General features: G+C 47.0%; 1 long non-coding RNA gene across 1 annotated transcript in view; it reads right to left on the reverse strand.

Annotated features, from left to right (window-relative positions):
* Positions 1–14519, reverse strand: part of LOC122463584 — a 98714-nt gene extending 84195 nt beyond the window's left edge. The window contains exon 1 of the long non-coding RNA XR_006287068.1: positions 14297–14519. This is a non-coding gene — a long non-coding RNA (uncharacterized LOC122463584). The remainder of the gene's footprint in view (positions 1–14296) is intronic.
* Positions 14520–22957: the final 8438 nt, after the last annotated feature.

Genomic DNA, 22957 nt, shown 5'->3' on the forward strand with positions numbered 1-22957 from the left:
CCTGACCCCACCGTTACTAACCACTCTATCAATTTCTGTGTCATCTGCACATTTTACCAGAATTTATATTTTCTTCCAGACCATTGATAAAGATATTGAATGGCGCTGGGCCAAGAACAGAGCCCTGTGGTTGAGATATAGGAGTCTTCTGGGCACGGGAGACGCATCTCAGTTGGTGATCTAGTAGTGATGTAGAATCATCCTGGCAAGACTGATCCAAAGATACCCCCAGCTCAGTGCCCTTCCCAATAACAAGGCAGGGGGCCAGGAGCGAGTGCAACCACTAGAGTTCTCTGCTCCAAGGCAACTGGAAGTATCGGGTAGAGTATCCGTGAAGAACAAGTCCAGCACCCACCCACCCAGTTTCAGCACCTCCAACACCAGCTTGGCCCTGTGGATGCAGCATGTGGACCTGGGTTGCCGTTTTTCACAAACCTTCCTCAGAACTCATGCTGCCACTGATTCCTGTGGCTGCCCATCCCGTTGGCTGTTCTGCTTTCCGACTGTTCAGAGCCTTGTCGGGCTGTGTGGCAAAGGAGTCACCACCTTAGAGGAGATGAGGGGTGTGGCTGGCACATCATCATGGTAACGTGGGCCTGCAATGAGCAGGAGAGTAATAAGGTCTTCCACTTGTGCCATAAACATCAAGCAACCAGCCAGCCAGCTTTGCCTAGCGAAGCCTATGAAGTTGTCTCTCTCTCTCTCTCAGGTACCTGTATGATCCACAATACTATAGTAACTGAGTGCCTTATGATCTTTAATGTGTGCCAGGGCAGTACTATTACCCCTATTTAGCAATGGGGAACTGAGTCACAGAAAAACGAAGTGACTTGCCCATGGATACACAGGAAGTCTGTGCCGGAGCAAGGAATTGAACTTGAATCTCCCAAGCTGCAGGCCAGTACCACTGGATTATCCTTCCTCTCCCTGCGGTTTCTTGAAATCCATCCAGGGCATAACCAGCATGTTCACCCCCTCCTGAGTCCCTGTCGCAGGAAGAGGCTGTAATCACTTCTCATGGATGCGGAGCTGAAGCGGGTAACCCGCATGCCCACTGGAGAGTCCTGCACTGAAAACACAGTGACGATATGCACACTGTGTGTGATTCATCTCCGACACAGTGCTTGACATCCCTTCACCTGGCAGGGTTCTCTCACTTCCTTTGGTGACTGCATGAGCCCCATGGTTAGCAGCCAAGTCTACGTCTGAAAGGTCTCTCTCTTCTGGGTACAGTGATGCTCTTGTTACCGCTCTCATCTGTAATACTCTATATTACTGCACAGAAGCAAGCCATTCCAGGCCAGTGCTGGCATTTTAATTCCTGCTCTCCCTAGTTGTCAGGTATAAACCTCCCACTCCCTTCCAGCTCTTTATCATCCAAATCCACTTCCTTGAGTCACTTTGTGCTGTTCCATACACAGCTGGGCTTTATGTAGCAGATGTTTAATTCGCACACAAACATCTTTTATAATGATTTGTATTGGGGTAATGCCTAGGAGCTCCAGGCCTGGATCAGGATCCCGTTGTACTACGTGCTGTAAAAACACAGAGAAACACCTCCTTCCCTCCCCCTCCAGCACACGCACTATTTATACACCCAACCCCTTCCTTCACATGTTGCCCCCCACACTCTCATTCCACACACACACACACCCACCCCCGTTGGGCCTAATACACAAGGTGCAAGGCAACAGAGAAACCATTTACACCAGTGCAGAGTGAGTATAAAATGCTCCTCAGTCAGAATAGTAGCATTCTACCCTCACTGTGCACTGGTAGAAATGCCTGGTCTAAAGGTGCAAAGCAATGGAGAATCAGGTCCCCAGGTGAAGACTGAGACAGTATAGCAACATCACCTGCATATTCAAATGTCCCTGTCTCAGCCCCCTGTTTACACTTTCATGCTCTGTCTCTGCAGTGTCTCTAATTTACATTTTGTTGAACATGCAGTGCTCTCTGGGAGTGATCAGCAAAGTGAGGGATAAGCTACAGTCTACTCTGCTTCCTGTTTTTCTTTTGCCTTCAGCCTTTGTCTCCCCCTAGGTTTCTGCTAATCCCCCAGGCATGTCTATGAAGATCTGGCGATTCCCACATCCCAGCTCTCTGGTGTCAGCCTGCATAGTTCCAGCCCAGTAACCTCCATGCCAGCTTCCAGCTCTTTCTGTGTCACTGCAGCACTGCAGTCACCTGTACTCATGGCCATCAATATTGCTTCACACTGTCCTGTTGTCCCTAAGCAGAGGTACGAGACATAATGGAGGGGCACGGTGGGCTTTTATCCCATTGTGCCGCTTTACTTGGACGGAGAACAACAAAGAGAAAGGGGCCCCTTTACCCATGGGAGTTAGGCCCCCAGTTGCTCTTTTTTGCCTCTGAAAATGCCAGCCTTGCTACATGGCCATATTTACGCATCATGCATCATGTTATTCCCACTTTACAGCTGGGGAAGCTAACACTTACCTATCTCACATGCTCATCTGGAAACTTGAATCAGTTCATCTTGGTATCATGTTTTGCACGATACTAAGATTATCGGTTACTGGCAGCTCTGTGGGTGGGACGACGTGGCATTTCCAGGTTCTCATCGTATTTAAGCTTCTGAAAGTTACAGCTGCTTCTTGGTACCAAAAGGTACCAACAGGTACCAAATCATCCATCACTCTGAGTTAAAATGAAGGGAGGCAGGACAGTCTGCAGCAAGCAAGTTTATTTCATCTCCTTCTGACAACTTCTATAGGTTAGGCAGCTGCCAGAAAGTTACGACAGGCGGCTTCATCAGGAGTTCCATTCTGAACGCATTGAAAATCCGAAGACGGCTGGAAGCTCCATGCTTAGGGATCGGCACAACCTGGCTTTGGTTCCAGGCTCCACTCCCTGGCAAGGGTGGCAGACTCAGTGGAGAAGAGTCACAGCACCGCTAATGCAGGAACAAAACTTAATCTGCTCCCTGGACCACTGGCAAGGATCCAAACACGAGGTGAACCCACTCCCCACTGAGGTTCCAACCTGTGAAAGGTGATAATGTCCAGTGGACACCACCATCCCCCATTACAGTCAGGCCTTATGTCAGGGATGAAAGTAGGCCGGTATGGGCCAGTACGACGCAGGCCAGGCAGTGTGGATGGGCTGGCTGGGGGAGGCTGACCCCAGACCCGCCCCTTCCGCCCAAGGCCCGGAGTCGGGCCCCTGTAACAGTAAGAATTTAATATTACTTTCACCCCTGCCTTATGTTCAAGGACGCAACCACAGATCTGGATGAATGAGCCAGATTTAGCACCACGATAGCAGTGTCTGTTTGACTCAGGCCACCAAAATACTGGTCATGGGTTCTGCTTCTGTGTTATGAAAAGGAGAACATAGGATCCCAAAGGATGTCCTAGGCAAAATTCATCTTCTTAGAACCTTAGGATCTTCCCAGTCACCTCCACCCCAGGGCACTGTTTTATGGTGACAATTACACTCTTAGTGCAAAGCTAAGACCTTTCTGCTGCTCCACTTTAAGAACCGAGCACACATTTTTCTATCTACAGGATTAATGCCCAGCAGAGATCTGTGTTTATCCCCCTCAGTAGGTAGCATAGGAAATTCTTCTTCCACAGATATGTATTGGTAGAGGCAACAGGAGCTCCCAGCAACCTTGACATCCATGATTAGAAATCAGGTCACACAACCTGGCTGCGTTGCCAGGTGAGAAAACTCTTCGACATTAGAATATGAATCGTGACACTAAGAAAGTGCAGAAGTTTCTCTTGCTACTCACATTTCTGTGCCATCAAACTGCTAATCAGGCTGTGTTAACCCTGTCAGTCACAGCAGGGAAGGGAATATGCATAGGTGGGAGTGAAGCATCTTCTTTCAGCAGCACTGAGTAAAATGCCGCCTTGGAATTGCACACAAACAAGAAGCGATCTCCTAATTTCTTTTCGGATACCGGTCCTGATTCTTCCCTGTGGCTCCTTTATGTCACTACAGCAGCATGAAGAGGCCAGGACATGCCCCCTGGAGGAGACCTCCATTGTAAGGTGGTAAAACGGGATTGGCACAGCCTGCAGCATAGGTAGCAGGAGGCACTGGCATGGCTGGAGTTCACTGAGCTGTTGTCAGCCAGCGCCATGATGCACAGAGTGTAGGCTCTACATTGCACCAGAATTGGGGAGACACAAAGGCACTTTTATACCACTCCTGCATCCAGCAAAGGGAAAGAGAATATGGCCCACCCACTCTATTGGTGGGTCATTCCAAAGAGAAATGACCAGCGCATGCTCCCAGGATCTCTGTGCTGGGTTTGGGGCCGGAGCCAAATCCCATTGTCTTCCACAGGCTTTGGATCAGGACCTTAGCAAGCAATAGGTTCCTGGTGGTTTATAATCCAGCTGCATCTAAACAGATCCAAGCATGGTCATCTCACTACCTCGGACCTAGATCCCCTACGAGCAAAAGAAATTGCTTCAAATTTTACCTGGCCAAATGTTGCCAAAAGCATATTCCCTATGGGCTTGATCCAAATCCCTTTGAAAGGCTCTGTAACAGCCTCTCCCCAAACTCAGAATCAGGCCTTGCCTCTGCCTCAGTTTCCCCACTCATGTAAGCCAGCAGGCCAAATCACTAGCCAGCACATTGGTGAAACTCCCCCTGCATTTCAGTCTCTTTTCCCAGGGATGCATTCATTATTCAAACACAATTCAAAGCCAATCAAACCAGCTAACCTATGTCCTGCTGCCTGGCCCCTCCTACGGCCTCAGCCAGCTTCCTCTGCTACCACCTCCACAGTAGGCATCCCGAGTCAGGATTCTCACCCAGCTGATATGGCAAACCCCCTTCCAGGTCTGTCCCTTTCCACCTTACAGCTCTTTACATTAAGCTGCATATTGGCCTTTTATCTCACCATCAGGGAGGCAGCTGATTAGTCGGGGGGGATGGGCATGAACCCCAATGACAGCAATGGGAGTTAGGTACCTTGGTGGTTTTGAACATCCCACTAAGCACCTATCTGCATCTTTAGGCACCTAAATTCCTTTAAAAATCTGGTCCTAAATCCCCAACCCTCTGCAGGCTGGGTGAACCCATGGTACTAATTTATAAACCCTGTTTTCTTTCCTAACAATGGGATTATGGGAGGGCTTTTTGCAGCTGTCTGGAGAAAAGTCAATCCTAAATTTCTATATTTTGATCTCCTAAATTTGGGGAGTAGACAAAAGAAATCCATCCAGTGAATATAAAGAAAACTTTTTGTGTCAGGAAGCAAAATCAATATTAATTACCCTCTCGTGTCTAAAACAAACATGACAAAGGAATTCATACAATGAAGTAGCATTCAGTTGATATTGATTAGTCTGACATTCTGCAGATTGCAAAGCAATTTCGAGTGCTGTGTTTTTCTTTGCCCCAGTTTAATGGGAATTTTAGGTAACCTTGTTCCTGCTAGGATTGTTTCTCATCTCAAATGGCTATAACACCTGTTGGTGGCCTAATCCAATAAATCCAATAGCTGCCCGAAAACATTGTTTAATGCACCATTCGGCCAGGGCACACAGCTCCATTGAGAAGAAACAATGTTCACCCGGGAGGGGGGGGAGAAATCACATTGCAGCTTGCTAAGGAAGCTGCAGAACAGCTTGGGGAAAACTCTTTTAGAGAGATGTGCAATAGGGTTGGCTTTTACATGAGGAAGCTGAAGTGATGGACTCAGATGAATGCTTACAAATCTAAGATACGTCCAATGTACCAGCAGGACTGTCAGCAAAAGGGCTTCAGTATTTGCCTAGACGACAGCTTCTGGGGCTGGATGCAGTTTGGGGTGCAGCATTCCATAGCGCACCAGAGAGTCAGATCCAGGCAATGGCTGGCTGAGCTGCTAACAGAGCCATGAAATGCTACGTATGCTACATGCCCAGGACATCTTGTCTTTCTGCAGTGACCCCTGTGGCTGACTGACAGTAAGGGCGGCACTGCCATGGGAGATTTAGGGTTCACTAAAACTGTTTGATCCCTGAGTAATCGGTTCTTCTGAGCCATCTCCAACTGAAAAGGGGAATGGAGTGACTGTTAACCCAGCTCCCTAGCGTTTGGGGCCCCCTCCGTTCATTTTCTGCCCTTCTCAGCCTCAGGAAGGTCATGGTGACATGAGATCTTGGAGGAAACAAGTGCATAAAGCAGGGAAAGGTGGGATAGGGGTCCCCCAGAACTAGAGGATGTCGATCCCAGGGAAACACCAACACTCATAGAGCCCCGACTGGTCTCTAGTGACCCATCTGGCACATACATTCCAATGTCTCCACCGTGAAACGAGACCATGTGGCCAGCACATGCTCACACGGATCTGGCACAGCAGGCTCTCAGATTAATGGACACTTCCCTTAACCATGTTTCTGGCAAGCAGATTTCCCTGGCCGCCACTGTTCGAAAGCTTCACAGATTAAGAAGGCAGCATGTCTCACCACTGGGTGCTGAGGGACAAGCAAGTCGCATTCCGGGGGGGGAGGGGGGGGGGGAAGAGGTGGAGAAAGAGGGGAAGTTTGAAAATGGGTTGCATTTCAGCTTTCTGCAAGCGCACACAGTGAAATATTCACAGCGTTCCTCTATCACAGTGTCACGTGCAGCACCTTAGATTGGGCCATCGGCTACTTTAAGCAAAAAGGTGGGTTTTTTAAGCAACTTTGCTCTGAAAAAAAAAGAGGTATTTTACACAATGGAATTTTGAAAAAAAGTCCCTTCCCAGTCACTGGTACCTGGTTCCGAAAAGGGACCCGCAGCACAGGTGGGATGTGCTTGTCAGACACAATATGCTGCTCGTACTGTAACACAGGTGCCTTCACAGACTCTCTCTCTCTCTCAGCCTGCCATAACCACATGAGGGTGTGTTGCTCGGGGAGGGTGAGGGGGGAAAGGAGGGCAGGGCAGGAAAGTCTCTTTCAACCAGCTCTTGAAAACAAATGAATAGTTTTCAATGGAACTTTTGTTCCATCTAAATCAGAGCAGGGGAAAATGTTTAAATGAATAGTGTCTTTCTTGTTTCAATAGTGTCAAAACATTAGGTTTTGATAAAGGTAAAAACATTGTGTTTCAACTCAAACTGTTCCATCATATTAAAAGATTAAGTTTAATGTTATAGTATATTTTATATTTATATACTGTCAATATTTTACAATGTAATGTTTCAGTGGTCCTGAATCCAAAAAAAAAAAAAAAAAACATTCAGAATTTTGGTTCTATTTTTTCCATTGCAATTTAGAACAAAAAATAATAATTAGAATCATAGATTATCAGGGTTGGAAGGGAGCTCAGGAGGTCATCTAGTCCAACCCCCTGCTCAAAGCAGGACCAATCCCCCAATTTTTGCCCCAGATCCCTAAATGGCCCCCTCAAGGATTGAACTCACAACCCTGGGTTTAGCAGGCCAATGCTCAAACCACTGAGTTATCCCTAGCCCCCAGTGTTTGACTTTCCCATGGAATAGAAATGCTTTTTTCCGGCTTGCTCTAGCCTTTTCCTATTTAAACAAAATAACTTTCTCATAACCACATCTCAGCAGAGAAGCGAACACCATTTGGCAAACAAACACATCAAGCTGCATTTTGCTGGAGATGTTCCTGCTTTTCCTCTGAAATATACACAGAGTGTATGTTAACATAGCACAGTTTAATATGAAGTGGAAAGAGGTGAAGACTATTTAGGGGAACGGGCTGTGGGGGTATCTTCCCCTAGAAAGTTTTTTTTTAAAAAAAAATACTCAAAATCCAGGGCAATCTGGTCAATTCCAATGGCTAAATACGTTCCCATAGCAGTAATACACCTAGGGCCTGATTTTTATGGAACTGATTGGAGTCCAGCAGCTCCCATGGAGTTTAGTTGGAGTTGGTGATGCTAAGCCCTTCTGCAAACCAGTCCCGTAGATCAGATTCCTTTTGCACAATGAATGTGAATTGCACAGTCCTCTGTTCCCAACCCCAGCAGGTTGCATCCTGTCAGCTGTGCATGTAACGATCATTAACATTCATGGCAGGTGCATGTGCACTGATGTGAGAACAACCCCTTCCCCTCCAACCTCATTGTGGCAGCCACCATATCATTGATGGCAGGTTTAGTCCTTACATAGATGCGGGGAGGGGGTGGAAGCAGTGCTTAATGGAGGAAGGCTTGCATGGTGCTTGGCAATTCAAATGTATTCTGCATACCGCAGCACATTCAACGCTGCTCCATCACTCTGGTGCCTCAGGGAGAACCAGAGAGCGAGCAAGCAGCAAAATTGTGCACAAGCCTCTCCGGGGTTTTTGACACCCCGCTCACTCTCCAGGGCTGCTCCCACTGAAAAACAGCAAAACTGTGTCTTCGCTTCTCCCTGACATTTTGCTCACCTTGTTCCTTATTCAGACAAGGCACTGACACTTATCCAACATCTGTGTCTTTGTCAGAGCTGTCATTAGGGAGTCCCCTGCCTCCCATAGGCCTGTGACATTTGGATGGCAAGCCGGTCATGTGTTACCTCCTAAGCGAGAGGGAACCTGAAATGAAAGTGCAGCTAATTATCAGAGACCTTAATGAAAGCTCTGCATTTTCAGCCCTTGCTTAGGGCAAGACATGCATCTGCTTCCACGTACCCCCTTTCAGGGTTGTAGGTGCAGATCTCTGTGCGTTTGAATATTTCTAAATTGCCATGTTTATAAAAGAACGACATGGGTCACCCCAGTGCACTTGGGAATGGATAAATCACAGGCATGGAACTGTCAGCCCCAACTGCACACCCAGCCATGCTGCCAGGCCTCACCAGGCACTGGGACAGCTCCCTCATTCTTTAGCAGGGCGACACGTTTGCTGCTCACAGGCAAGTGGGAGACATTTTCCAGACTGCTCTAACATCCAAGTAAGGGTGATCCTATTACTTCCCTGAGCCAGGCCACGTTGCCTTCCTCCACCAGCTGCCATCCCATCAGCAACACAGACGCAGGAGCCAGCTTCAGCCTTGGAGGCAGGCGGAACGTGAGAAGAGGAAGTTGTGCAGTAGGCTTTTAGGGCATGTCTACATTTCCATTATCCTTCCCTTGTTTCCTTCTCAGACCTCCTTGTTGCCTTTCATCCCCCTGAAAGGAAACTCTGTCCTGCCTGGATGTCTAGAGTCTGCAGACTTTGTGCTCAGGTCTATTGGAATAGGACATAGGTGGCAACACCTGTAGAACCAGCTCTGTTTAAGTGTCACACACCTCCGTAAGCTGCATGCGGGCAGCCTGCTCACCTCACAACAGGTATATGAAGTACCGCCCCATGACGAGCTTCGCTTTCATTGTAAACCCTTGTCCTTGGGGACTTTTCTGTGGAGGAAATGTATAAAATGAATGCTATGGTTGTAGGCTGGCTGCAAATTGAATTAAACCTCCTTCTGATCTGTGTAGGTGGTTAGCACCAGGATGTAAAATTGACTAACAAGCCACCCTAATAGTAGGCATTAGCTTTCCTAACAGGTTATTATTTGACCATGGGGTGCTGTGTGCGAACACCCACAGCTTTCTCAGGAATTAGGAGCGTTTTAGGGTCTACAGCTGCATCTCAGATAAAGGCTCCTTTTGCTTTAGAGCAGGGATAGTCAACTAACATCCCAGCTGAGAGATGCAAAGCTGCAGAGGAGAAATGGAGGCCTGTGCATTTGAATGGGAATTGTGTGTCCAAATCCCAAAGGCAGCTCGGATTATCTCAGCCCCCATGGGACACAAGTGGTTACAAAGTCATTGTCAGCAGCCCGTGCAGGGCTCTGCAATCAGCAAGCTGCTGCAGCAAACATCTACCCTCCTGCCTACAGGAGCCGACTACAGCAGTGCTGATCCCTAGAGCAGCCTTCTGCTTTTGGGCAGTCAGGGGCTCTGAGAAAAGAACCCAGATCTCCTGAGTCCTCGTCCCCCACCCAAAAGAAAAGATCATCCCCAGGACCGTGGTCCCCCTGCTGGCATGCTGTAGCTGCTTTTAGTTTCCCACCCTCACTGCATGGAGAACCGCAGGGATACTGTCTCTTCATGCTTCACGCTTTGCACCTCCAGGTCCTGGTACATACGATCGTCACAAGAAGCCTGGTATCTCACATGGGTCTCCATTTCAGAGGAATGGAGCAGGGAATCAAAAGATTAAGGCTGAGGTTTTTTTCAAAGGGTTTTAGGGGAGTTAGGTATCCCATGGGATTTGGGCACCTAACTCCCTTTGAGAATCCCAGCTCACCATTTTGTGTATGCAATGAAAGCCATTACTAGTGATGCTCCAAAGGACGGAGGGTGAGGGGAACGGTGAAATCACCTCGTTAGCTGTCGTGGCCTGTAACTCTGTATCTGGGCAGCACCAAGCAGAGCCACCTTTTAATGTTCTAACGAGCCGGAAAGTGTCTCGTTAGAGTCAACATAAGGAGTTGGACAAAACCCCGGCTTCTAAACATGATTTTTAAGACATAGGGCCAGATACTAAGCTGGTGCAAATCGGTGACCTGTCTGAAGTCTCAGTCTGGTTCTTAACAGACAAGTGTCCAGGGCACGAAAATCGCCACCAGCCGCCGCTCTGCTCCCTTGTAGTGAGGACATGAATTGCTTTAGAGCAGGGATAGTCAACTAACATCCCAGCTGAGAGATGCAAAGCTGCAGAGGAGAAATGGAGGCCTGTGCATTTGAATGGGAATTGTGTGTCCAAATCCCAAAGGCAGCTCGGATTATCTCAGCCCCCATGGGACACAAGTGGTTACAAAGTCATTGTCAGCAGCCCGTGCAGGGCTCTGCAATCAGCAAGCTGAGATGCAGCTGTAGACCCTAAAACGCTCCTAATTCCTGAGAAAGCTGTGGGTGTTCGCACACAGCACCCCATGGTCAAATAATAACCTGTTAGGAAAGCTAATGCCTACTATTAGGGTGGCTTGTTAGTCAATTTTACATCCTGGTGCTAACCACCTACACAGATCAGAAGGAGGTTTAATTCAATTTGCAGCCAGCCTACAACCATAGCATTCATTTTATACATTTCCTCCACAGAAAAGTCCCCAAGGACAAGGGTTTACAATGGAGGCTGAGCATGGCATGGCAGTGAGGACATGAATGGAGGCTGAGCTCCCACTCTTGCCCGAGAGGAGGCCTCTGTGTCTGGCTGATGCGGGCTAGCACTGAGAGAGGCTTGCACTGCCTCTGCTTGTGCTCTGGAGACAGGGCTCCAATCTCCAGGGCTGTTGCCTTTCACAGGCATCCAGTCCGCTATACAAGCCTTGCTCCTAATGCAACCTTCCCCCTGGCAGGAACTCCAGCTCAGCCCTCACTCCAGGGAGCCTCTATCCTTCCCGCTGTGGAGAGCGGATCAGGAATACACAGCAAGGAATTAAACCAGGTGCCAAGGAAGACAGGGCGGGCGAGGTGTGCAGAGCTCATAGCTTACTCTAAATGCCCTGACCGAATCCTGTATGCAGCCCAAGGAAGCTCCTGGGAGATGCCAGGGTGGTGCAGTCCCAAAGGGGGAAGAGTACACTCACAAAATGTCTGTCAGGGTGGGCCCTGGAGAGGATGCTGCAGAGAAGCCATCTGTTCAGAGCGGCACTTGAACTTAGGGCATGCCAGTTTTACTGCCCGTCTCCTCTCTGATAGGAAACCACCTCGCAGCAGCTGCTGGTGACTGGGGGCAGGAGGTCAGAGAATCGCCTTCCCTGTCCAGTGTCAATGCTGAGTTATCAATGTCAGCTTCCTCCCACACCACTGTCACCCGCAGCAATTGTGTGCCTGGGGTGGTACACCTGGGAACAGACAACCTGCTTACATGGGGTCTTGGAGTTGGGATAACCCAGCACGCCAAGGACAGCAACAAACCAAGTTGCTTCTGAGTGGCCGGGAACATATGCAGCGGGAGACACCGCGGGTGGGGACGCTGTGCTTGGAGACATAGGCCCAGAGGGTCAAAGCTGGGGCTGAAAAACATTAAGCGCCTATGTCTATAGTTAGACTGAGCTGGCACACAGAGGCTGGGGAAGGAGAATTCTGGTTCTATCAGGACCCACAGACGAAACGCCACCTGCCAGCCTTTCCCAGCAGGTGCAAACATAGCATCATCACACCCTACTTCCATTGCTTAGTCATATCCTGAGGGCTGGACTCTGCCCTCAGCCATCAGTGGGAGCAGATGGCTTTTAAATATGGACCTGTCTGGCGGGGGGTCTCCCTCTGTTTTATGAGTATGTCCACTTTGGTGGGAGCAGAGAGGTTCTTTTGGTTCTAGGGGCTGTGTGTGAAATGAGGACAGCCTGTAACCATAGGCCAGAGACTCTTCCTTCTGTGGGTCATCTGCAATTGTTAGGCAGGCCCCCTGCAAAGAACCCTCAGACCTGGAACCTCCCTCCTCCAAAGCCCCTAGGTACTAAATAAACCCTGTAATATCTGATCCTCCCCTCGCTCACACTGGGGTAAACCAAAAATAGTTCCATTGATGTCAGTGGCGTCACCCTCGTGTAAAGCGGAATCACCCCCTGTGCATGGACCATCTCAGCTCGGTCTTCTGGCCTGCACCCACACAGATCAGATGTCTAAGAGCCAAGATGTGAGCTGGGAATAGCGCTCTGGCTAATGATTGGCAAATGAGCAGCAGGCAGGATCCCACTTTGCTTTGGAATCCCGCTTTCCCGGCAGTGTCAGGAGGAGGAGCTTTGAACTGGTTCCAGGGTTTCACCTCAGCTAGATGGACAGGCTTCAGAACCAGTATCTCACCTTGACAGACCTCAGTAGCCTATGCTACATTCTCTACAATGAGCCAAGACGGGGGCTTGTTCCCCCTTCCCTGTGACGAGAAATGCAGAGATCCCAGGGGAAAGCAGAATGCTAGTGCCCCTCCTGGCCCATTCTTTCTCAGCAATGTGTGCTAACCCATGACCTTTTACACGGAAGACAAGAATACCGATTGCTTGGAAACACTACAGTAAATGGACACTAAGTGGACTAATGCTGAACAGCAATAGGAATTACAGAGCGGGCACCACCCGAATCCACCACGATTAATGCGATTACTGTGGCTACCAAAGGAATGAATAAATGATTTATCCTGTACTGTGAAGTTTTTGCCAGTTGCATCTGGGTCACGCTTTTCACCTCTGCTGCCTGCAGAGTGCACGTTTTATAGGGCAAAGCAAGTGAAATCAGCTGGAGGGGGGTTTTGTCCCATCCCCCACACCCTCCGCCCTGGTTTACAATCATGAGTGAGCAAAGACAAGGGAGTTAGCAATGGCTTCACAAAGCATGATCCTAATTAATCAATCACCTGGATTCCGGGACCAGGGTAGCATCACTTCCCGTTCGGTCATCCCCGTAAATCACAGTCATGCAAGCTGCACTAGTGGATGCATCTCTAGTGCCGAGGCTATTCAGCACTAATGAACGTGTGCAAAGTGCCATGGTTCTAAGGCCTGGACTCTGCTCTATGTCCTTTGCGAACATGTTCTCAGCCCAAGGTTCCTGACTCGTGAACAAAGACATGCCTCCCGCCGGAGTCACGGAATGCAGCGCCACACAAGAGAACGAGCAGAGATGCTCCAAGTAACTGCTGTGTGGTAAAAAGAGAGCCTTGGGAGCAAAGCTGTGTCCGTGAGGGGTCCCTGCATTTGTAGGTTCCCGTTAGGCATTGAAACTATTGATTTTCTTCTAATTACTTTCTTTGTTAGATGATCTTGTGTATTACTAAAAACATTAAACAATTCAAGCTGCACAGAGAGTCGTTAGGAAAAACAGCACTGAATCTGTCCAGTGCAAGAAGAAAAAGCGGGTCACACCTAGCCTGGCAAAAGCAAAGAAACAGCTTCTCTCCCCAGCCCATGTATTTTCATGAATGATGCCCAGTCTCACTGCTATAACACAATGGATGGAAGGAGAATAGCCCTTTCTTTGACAAAACTCAGGACTCCTAATTACTTCATGTCAATGCACAGCATTAATTGGCTTACATGGGCCATGCTACTAAGGTACGTTATTGGGCCTATTTCTCTGCTAGCAACAAAATCAGTAGAATTATACCAGCTGTGAATTTGGCTGAATGTGTGGATTGTGTTAGAAGAGTGAGCTAAGGAGTTTGGTTTCTGAAAGGACTAGAGACAAATATGTTATTAGCAGTAAAAATATCCCCAGTCTGTTCATCCCAGACCAGTATTCCCAGGTGTGTGTCCCAAACACTATTCCCACACTGTACGTCTCCATGCAGTTGGATGCAGTAAAGCACCATGGTAAAGACAGAAATGTCAGCTGAAGGAAAGTACTGACTCTCAGGGGACATAAATGCATTTGGAAACAGAATCCTTGAAAACACAACTTACCTTTCATCCTTGCCACTTTTTCTTATGCTCCTTGCACTGCCTTAAGTGCTCAGAAAGTCATCAGCTGCAGCAGGGGGAAGGGGACAGAGCCCAGGACTGGGAACTGGGTAACAAGTCATGGAGAAAGAGTTTCATGAAGGACTAATCTATCTTCTCTTTCATTACCTCCCCTGGGGTTGCATTTCTAATGTAACCGTGAGATGAACTTGGTGCATGATGCTTTGTGGGATAGAGAAAGGCTCTCTAGATCTCTCACTGGTTTGGGGTCTGAAGCACCCTTTCAAAATTCTCTGTAGAAATACTACAGATACAGATAGATAGATAAGATTTGTTGTAAACAAGATGCACCTGTCCTCAGTAAGGACTAAGGGCTAAATAGTCAGCCTGAGCACTGCAGAGGGAATTAACCACACAGACAAGTCCCATTAATGCTAATGGACTCTGTGTGGCTAATTAGCAGCAGCTCACACTCAATATTTACCCCTATGTGATACAGAGTTTTCTTCCTGTCCCTTTGAAGCAATCTATTTTCTTTGCTAAAGCATAAAAGGGAAAAAAGCATCTAAAAGCAGAGAAACAACAACCTTTCCAGCTGCACTTTTAACTCAGACAGGCACACTATTGCACATGAAAGAGTGATTGAGGAGAAGGAAGGCCGGGATGGGCTCAGGGGGCTACAAATGAAATATTGGGAGTCTTTCATCTCTAGGCTGCCAGCTGTAATCCAGCCCTGGTTGTGGGCAGGACTGGAGGTCCCAGGAGATAGGGAATGGGATATAAAACCTTCAGCTGTATGCAGCATGGTCAAACCGGCCTTAGGCAGTAGCATCCTCATGCTGTAGTAATCTGATGGCTGCTTGTTAGTCAATGTGGAGTGACTTGGCAGGCCACAGTTCACTTCCTAGAGGCTGGATGACCAAGTGTATCCTTGCAATTATCACTCACGGGTCCTGCTGCTGGAAATTTCATTAAAGAAGCCAATGACTGAATGCACCATAGGACTGGACAGGCCTCTTACCACTAGATTTTGTCTCTGTGGGTCAGGGCTGGTATATATTTGGTGAGGGGAGTTTGCCCTTGTCATAAATATAAAGGGAAGGGTAACCACCCTTCTGTATACAGAACTATGAAATCTCTCCTGGCCAAAGGCAAAACCCTTTCACCTGTAAAGGGTTAAGAAGCTAAGATAACCTCGCTGGCACCTGACCAAAATGACCAATGAGGAGACAAGTTACTTTCAAAGCGTGTGGGGGGGGATAAAGGGTCTGTCTGTGTGATGCTTTTGCTGGGAACAGATCAGGAATGCTCTACAGAACATCTGTTAAGTTAGTAAGTAATCAAGCTAGAAATGCAGTAGATTTCCTTTTGTTAAATGGCTGGTAAAATATGCTGTGCTGAATGGAATGTATATTCCTGTTTTTGTGTCTTTTTGTAACTTAAGGTTTTGCCTAGAGGGATTCTCTATGTTTTAAATCTGATTACCCTGTAAGGTATTTATCATCCTGATTTTACAGAGGTGATTCTTTTACTTTTTCTTTAATTAAAATTCTTCTTTTAAGAACCTGATTGCTTTTTCATTGTTCTTAAGATCCAAGGGTTTGGGTCTGTGTCTGTGTTCACCTATGCAAATTGGTGAGGATTTTTATCAAGCCTTCCCCAGGAAAGGGGGTGTAGGGCTTGGGGGGATATTTTGGGGGGGAAGTCTCCCCCCCAAAGTGGGCTCTTTCCCTGTTCTTTGTTTAACACGCTTAGTGGTGGCAGCATAGGGTTCAAGGACAAGGCAAAGTTTGTACCTTGAGGAAGTTTTTATCCTAAGCTGGTAAGAATAAGCTTAGGGGGTCTTTCATGCAGGTCCTACAGCTGTACCCTAGAGTTCAGAGTGGGGAAGGAACTTTGACAGCCCTGCTGCTACTTATGAAGTAACTCTTCATTATTAGCAAGACCATAAGCTCTCTGGTGCAGGGACCCTCTTTTTCTTCTGTAGCTGTACAGCACCTCACACGCTGGGGTCCTGATCTCTGCCTGGGGCTCCTAAGCATTACAGAAATACTAGTAATTATTAGGATGATGATACTCTGTCACCTTCCACCACTTTCAAATTGACTCTATTCCCCTTCTCAGCCGTGAAACAAACAAAACCCATGCCCAGCCAGACCAAGGGGCAAACCTTACTCCTCTTGATAAAGGGGCTTTGAATGGAGACTCTGACAGGAGCAGTCACAGCTGGGTCACAGGAGATTTTGCAATTTGAAAAAGTTTTAAACCTTCCAGTGGAAGGTGTCTGGGTCTAATTCCTGAGTCTCAATTAAGAAGTTGGTATATAAAGAGTTCAGTGTTCATGGACTCACTTACACTGTTCACATGATAGCTGGAGAGTTGCTGGAGTTTTCTATCATCAGCAAATAAATCGTCAAGAAGAGCAACAAGTATCAATTGGAATTCATGATCTGGGACCTGAGGACCGACAAGGGTCTTTCATAAAATCGCAGACTACCCAAAGAGGGGAAGGGCCAGAGTCTCAACTCTGGCGCCCTGACCCTGCCTAGCAAGAGAGAGGCAAATTCCCAGTCCTGGCACACTGAGGAAGTGTAATGGTCTCATGGTTAGGGCACTGGTTAGAATTTAAGAGAACTAAGTCCGCTTCCCAACTCTGCCACAGACTCAGTGTATGACCTTGAGATAGACACTTCATCTTTCCATGCCTCAGGTTCTCCAGCCATCAAATGGGGATCGAATCCTTCCTTTCTTCCACCATTTGTCTGTGAGTGAGGGTGTGAACTTAAAGTGCACTAGCTACTCCACACTAACTCCCTGCAGGGACACACTTACTGTGCACAAGAATGCCCTCCGGCAGCTTAGCTTAATGCACCTCTGTGACCAAATGCACCCTGTATTCACACCCTACACACCACTGTAATAATCTTTGTACACAATATGCCTTGTGAGGTAGCATTTGAAAACTAATAACCTGCTGGTCAGCAATATCATGGTGAAATGTGTGTAGCAACATTACAGGTAAGATTATGGACATAAAGTGAAATTATGACTGAAGTGTGTTTTCCAGACAAGTCTGAGCAAGGAGTGACCCTATTCCTCAGAGACAAAGGACAAGCTAAGGCCTCTAGCCAGGTGTCATCAAAGTTGATTGGCAGTCACCTGTCAAATGGCAGTTCTTTGGCAGTGATAGGGGGCAGGAACAGATCAATCTGCATTGCAACAAACAACAACATGGACCCTCTTTCACCACTATACTCCATGTCTCTGTCCTTACAGTGGGAAGGTAACCCTCAGGAAAATGCATGTCAAAGGGTGACTGGACTATAAAAGTGAGGGTCAAAACCACCCCAGGATTCTATCTATCTTTCTCTCCCTATCTATCTTTCCCTTTCCCAAAGGGAAAAAAAGGGGAACCAGTCTTTGGACTTGGGGTGGGGTTCTGACCTGAGAATTTGGCCAGCCCTGTTGCTGGGATCATGTGGTAAGGATTTTACCTTGAACTAAGTCTACTTTGTTAAGTGTTTGTTTTATCTTTATTTCTCTGGTACCCATTTCTGACTTTAATGCCTTATAATTGTACTCACTTACAATCTATCTCTTGTCATTAAAAAAACCCTTGTTTTATTCTTTAATGAAAACTAACCCAGGGTTGTGTTTAAACTGAATTGTTTGGTAACTCCAGTTAAGTAGCAGACAGATTTAGCTTCACCCATTACAGGGGCAACAGACCTATAATATCTGAACTGTCCAGAAGAGGGCTGGACAGTGCAGAACACACATTTTTGGGAAAATTCAGGACTGGGAGTGTTTTGGGGTTACCCTGCAAGTAGTAACTAAAGCTGCTGGAAGTCAGAGTCTGGCTGGTGTGCAACTGACAGGCTGCTGGGGTCAGAATTGCTGGACCAGGGCTGTGGCTCCAGACAGACACTCAGGGTCTGACTTGCATGCTGGCAGGCTGACTGTGAGCGACCCAAGTTAGGAGCTACAACAGCAAAGCATTGTGAGGCACTCCAGGTTGCATGGCACATGGTGGCAAAACCCCTCACTGGTCTGGCTTGCATACAGGAACAAGATAACTTCCAAACTGCCTTAAGCTAATACACACAAAGGGACTCAAACAGCGTCCACATGGAGAGTTAGAAAGGCATAGCCACTGCAGGCTATTCTCCTTATAGACAAGCCTATGTGCATGTCCAGTCATAGCACCACAGGGCCTCCAGATGCTACTGGGCTATATATAATTATAAGAATAAGTGCTCCTTGTTAAAGGATTTCTACGTCAAGCTCTAGCCCTTCTGAAAATGATGTTATTTTTGCACAAGAGAAAGTCAACATTGGAAAATGTTATTTATTTCCCAGAGTAAATGCAATAAATTAAAGCCAACAGCCTGTAAAGACGCCTGGATGTGAATTCATTGTCAATGCACTCGGTGATAAAATGGGATTTATTGGCTCTTCTTTGCATAAGAAAGCAGCATAAAGCCTGGAAACGAAGGCAGAGACGCTACAGTATAAACTCATAGGATTATTAGGTGAGAGCTATAGGCGAAACAGCAGATACATTTATCCTAAAGAGGTAGTGACACAAAAAACACCTGCTGCTTTTTAGAACAATAAAATCAGAAAAAGGCAATTCCTCCCCCTTCAGAAAAAAGAAAGGGATTCACCAACATGCTAGCTGGAAACCACAGATCAATACATTGTAAGCGTTGGCCAGGGCAGTCCCCTGAAGGGGCAGCCTCATATCCTGCACAGAAATTGGCAGGGATGCTTAAATCTTGAGCATGCCAATGGAGCTACTGGAAAACACAGAGCAGATCTGAGAGGAGCATAAATGCCATTTAATCTTCCTTTGCACTGGAAAAGGCTGCTGGTGTGGAGAACAGGGCCCTGTTACTCCGCACTCTGCATGTTGTTTGCTTGATTGAACTGGCAGAAACATTAAAGTTCTAAACAGGCCCCCTAATAGCTCAGTTCGCGGTACCTGGAAAGAAACATTTGTCTGGTCAAAGTAAACAGTATCTGATCAATTCCCACAGGGGACTCAGTGGGTGAAACACAACACAAAGGAGACTCTGAGTCCAGCAGGACTTGGCTGGTTTACTCTTCTGACCCCCTTTATATGTTCTGCACCATCTGCCTAGACAGCAGACAGCTTTGTAGCTTGCAAGTAAAAACAAAAGTGTGTGTGTGTGTGTATGTGTATATATATATATATATATATAAATATAATTTGCAAGTGAAATCAGTGGAAGAAATTAAAAGCTGGGGCCTGATTCTCCTCTGACCCCAGATCTACACCGATATATGTCCACTGGCTTCAGTTGAGTTACTCCAGATTCACACTGGTATTAGAGAGCTCAGATGGAGATGCCCTGAGCAAAATATTTCTGATCAATGGGCATTTGTGGAGGCAAGATTTGCAATACTGAGTGGTGTGGGGGAGGTCCATCTGAGGGCATCTTCTTGGAGGGCATTTTAGTAACTTACACTAGTTTTATTTTTTAACTACTTAAATGTGTAGGAAGATCCCTCCATCCCATAGCGATGAGTGGGTGTTGTCGCCCAAAGACTCTGTAACTCAGTCCCGATTCCTTATCGACTTACTCCACTGCCCATGGGGAAAAAGCATCATTACCTTAGCAACTACCACAGTGCTCATGGATCCCTTATAGATAAAAAATACCCCACTCTCTGTAATCTGAGTTCTGGTGTATTGTGCAGAGACTCAGAGGAGGAATATTATAAAGAATGGTACCCAGATGGTGAAAACAGCCATCTGAGGTGAAACCAGGCTAGATGGAGGTGACGGTGGTGGGAAAAGAGAAGCCTTTTGAAGATTTTGTCTCCTGTGTAACATCCTCTTCTACTGAGGGAAACTGTTACAGTTTTATTTTGAATTATTTGTATTAAAGCTGAGTTTAGAGGCAACAGCTGAGATCAAAGCCCCCTTGTGCTAGGTGCTGTACAAACACTTAGTGAAAGCTCATAATCTAAATAATGAAAGGCTGTGACAATACTTAGACAGCTGGTGGAACCCAGGAATCACCAGATTGGATCAGAACCAAGGTCCATCTAGTCCAGTATCCAGTGCCAGCACCAGATGCTTCAGAGGAAGGTGCAGTAGCAGCTGTGGGATAAGTTGCCCTGATTTCTAGTAGTTAGAGGTTGGTTTAAGACCTGAAGCATGAGTTTCGCTATGGACACAGCTTATCCTAGTAACCCAAGCTGTCTCACTGTAACCTTGTGCTCCCCTGCCTGTTTGTTGCATCCACCTGTTGTCCCTTGTCTTCCACTTAGACTGTCAGCTCTTTGGGCAAGGTACCTTCTCTTCATTAGATGTTTTCACAACTGGAACTAGGGGTCCTTCTGGACTCCTCATGGCCCAGATAACCACAGCTGGATATGGAAACCGATTGCAGGGATAAAAGGGAAGGAGTAACGAGGCTGTGTGAGCCAGAGGGGAATCTTGATCTGAGATGAAATTGAGCTCAGAGCCATGTAGGAGTCAGCACAGAAATGGAGAGAGATTGGTCTAGTGTTTAGAGCTCTATCCTCCTAGGACCCAGGAAACCTGGCCTTGCTATAGGATTCCTGGTGACCTGGGACAAGTCCCTTAGCATGGTCAATCCAGGTGATTGCCTCCTAGGTTAGCCTAGCCCAGGGTGTGAGCATGCCCACGGCAAAGGCATATCCCCGTGAGCATGTCCTTGCTGTTTCTGCACTTGCCTGTGTGTGTCTGGCGGCATGTCCCGGTTCTTTGTGCTGAGACGCTCTAGGATTCTTTCCCTGTCAATGGTAGGAGAACTTGTTTGCCCTTCCCAACAGACGGAGCAAAGTTTTGAAGGATTTTGCTTGCATCCTTGCTGAGAAGTGGGAGAGTTCCAGCCTCAGCAGAAGTGGAGCCTGGGCTCTCACCCACACCCCAGCCAAGTAAGCTAGATGGCCTGAAAGCACCTCCAAACCCAGGTCAGAGATTTTCTGTGTGGATGGTAGGGGGCTTGGGCAAAAACCCAGGTAAGAGCCTAGTATAGTGATGAGTTATGCCTAGCCTTTGTGAAATGGGACTAAGCTGACTTCCCTACCTGACAAGAGTGTAGTGAGATTAAATACAGTAAAGATTGTGAGGGGTTCAGATGCCATGGTGATGGAGTGCCTAGAACAGACAGATTTATTCTGCTGGCCTGGAATCCTCCAGCACCCACTGTTACCCGCAAATGTTCTGGGTAAGCACTCTCTTATCCACCAAGGGGTATTCCTATAAGAAATGTCCTGGGTGCACAGTTCACATAGGGACTTAACAAGCCCAGCTGAGTGCAAGAGATAAAATCTGGCATCTCCTTCTCTACAAGCAACGCAGCTACTTTGCATTTATCTCTCATATCAGCTGACCTCTCACATATGCGCGTCTTCACTTAAATCAAGCTTTGAGATGGGGAGCTAGGCTTTTAAAGCCAATTATTTTCCTCTCCTGAAAAGTTTTTCATGATCTTGATTGGTCAGGATAAAAACAAATAAAAAAGGCAAACAATGTATCTGATTTACTGGGAGTCTGTTACTGTTACCAACGGTCTGGCGACCAAGGCAAACAGGCCTGTTTATTTTACAAATGTCTGTATACAGAATATTAAACTCAAATATTGATTCTGGAGAATGGACTCATAATGGGATAGCCATCCCCTTGATAAATAGCTGGATTTGCATGTGGATTCAGATCAGGTTCCATACAAATAAACCTAAGTCAATATTAGCATCGCTCACTTCCCACTTTGACGGCTTCTGTGGCGCACCTTAAAATGAGACAAATCTGTGCATCACGCTGTCATCTTCACCTTGAAGGTTCATGTCCTTACGCAGGGGTGGGGACTGGAATAAAGGCTTTGTGCCGGTTTATGACTGCAGTGCATTTCTGGCCTGCATCAAGACGATGAATCAAAGTATAAAAATAGAAAAGAGAAGAGAGGGAAATAACCAGCCTGGCTGCTTCAGTGCCATTGAAATTCAGATAACCTCCAAACACCCTATTTACTGGGTGACATCGCCTGCCCCTCACAACCCCTTCACAGGGAGTAAGTGGGATTTCAGTAGCACAACTGTCTCGTGCTTGCTCAATGCACGGGGCTGAATGTCACCCTGCCTGAGTCCAAGAGCCAGCAACATAACAATTGTATAATTGACTTAGCACAACAATTCATTAAAATGCTTAGAGCATCGGGTAGATGAAAACTTCATGGCTCAGAAGCCACCAGTCCTGGTTGTGAATGTCACTGCATTACTGGCTGTGGATTCAATAACCTACCCACTGGTGATCTGGATTGTACACCTGAGATTTGCAAAGGAGGGGAATTTTGCCAGGCATCTGCCCTTTAAAACTGAGGGAACATATAAGGCTACATCCCCTGCATTGCTTTGAAAATATCAATCATTGTCTTTTATCTCCCATTTCATGCATCTGCCACTGGAAAATGTGTATAAGGAGTGTCTTCAAGTGGCAGTGAAGAAATGTAATAATAATGGGATGACAAGAGAATATAAACTGAGAGGGGGGAGGAAATCCTACAGCACCTGAAAGAACTATACTGCCCATTAACAGCAAAAAGAAAATCATGGGTAAATTACAGTTTAAAAGAAAGTTCTAAGACTCAGCAGGGAATGCCAGGTTCC

This window comes from Chelonia mydas, chromosome 22 (genome assembly GCF_015237465.2).
Source record: "Chelonia mydas isolate rCheMyd1 chromosome 22, rCheMyd1.pri.v2, whole genome shotgun sequence".
Classification (NCBI taxonomy): Eukaryota; Metazoa; Chordata; order Testudines; family Cheloniidae; genus Chelonia; species Chelonia mydas.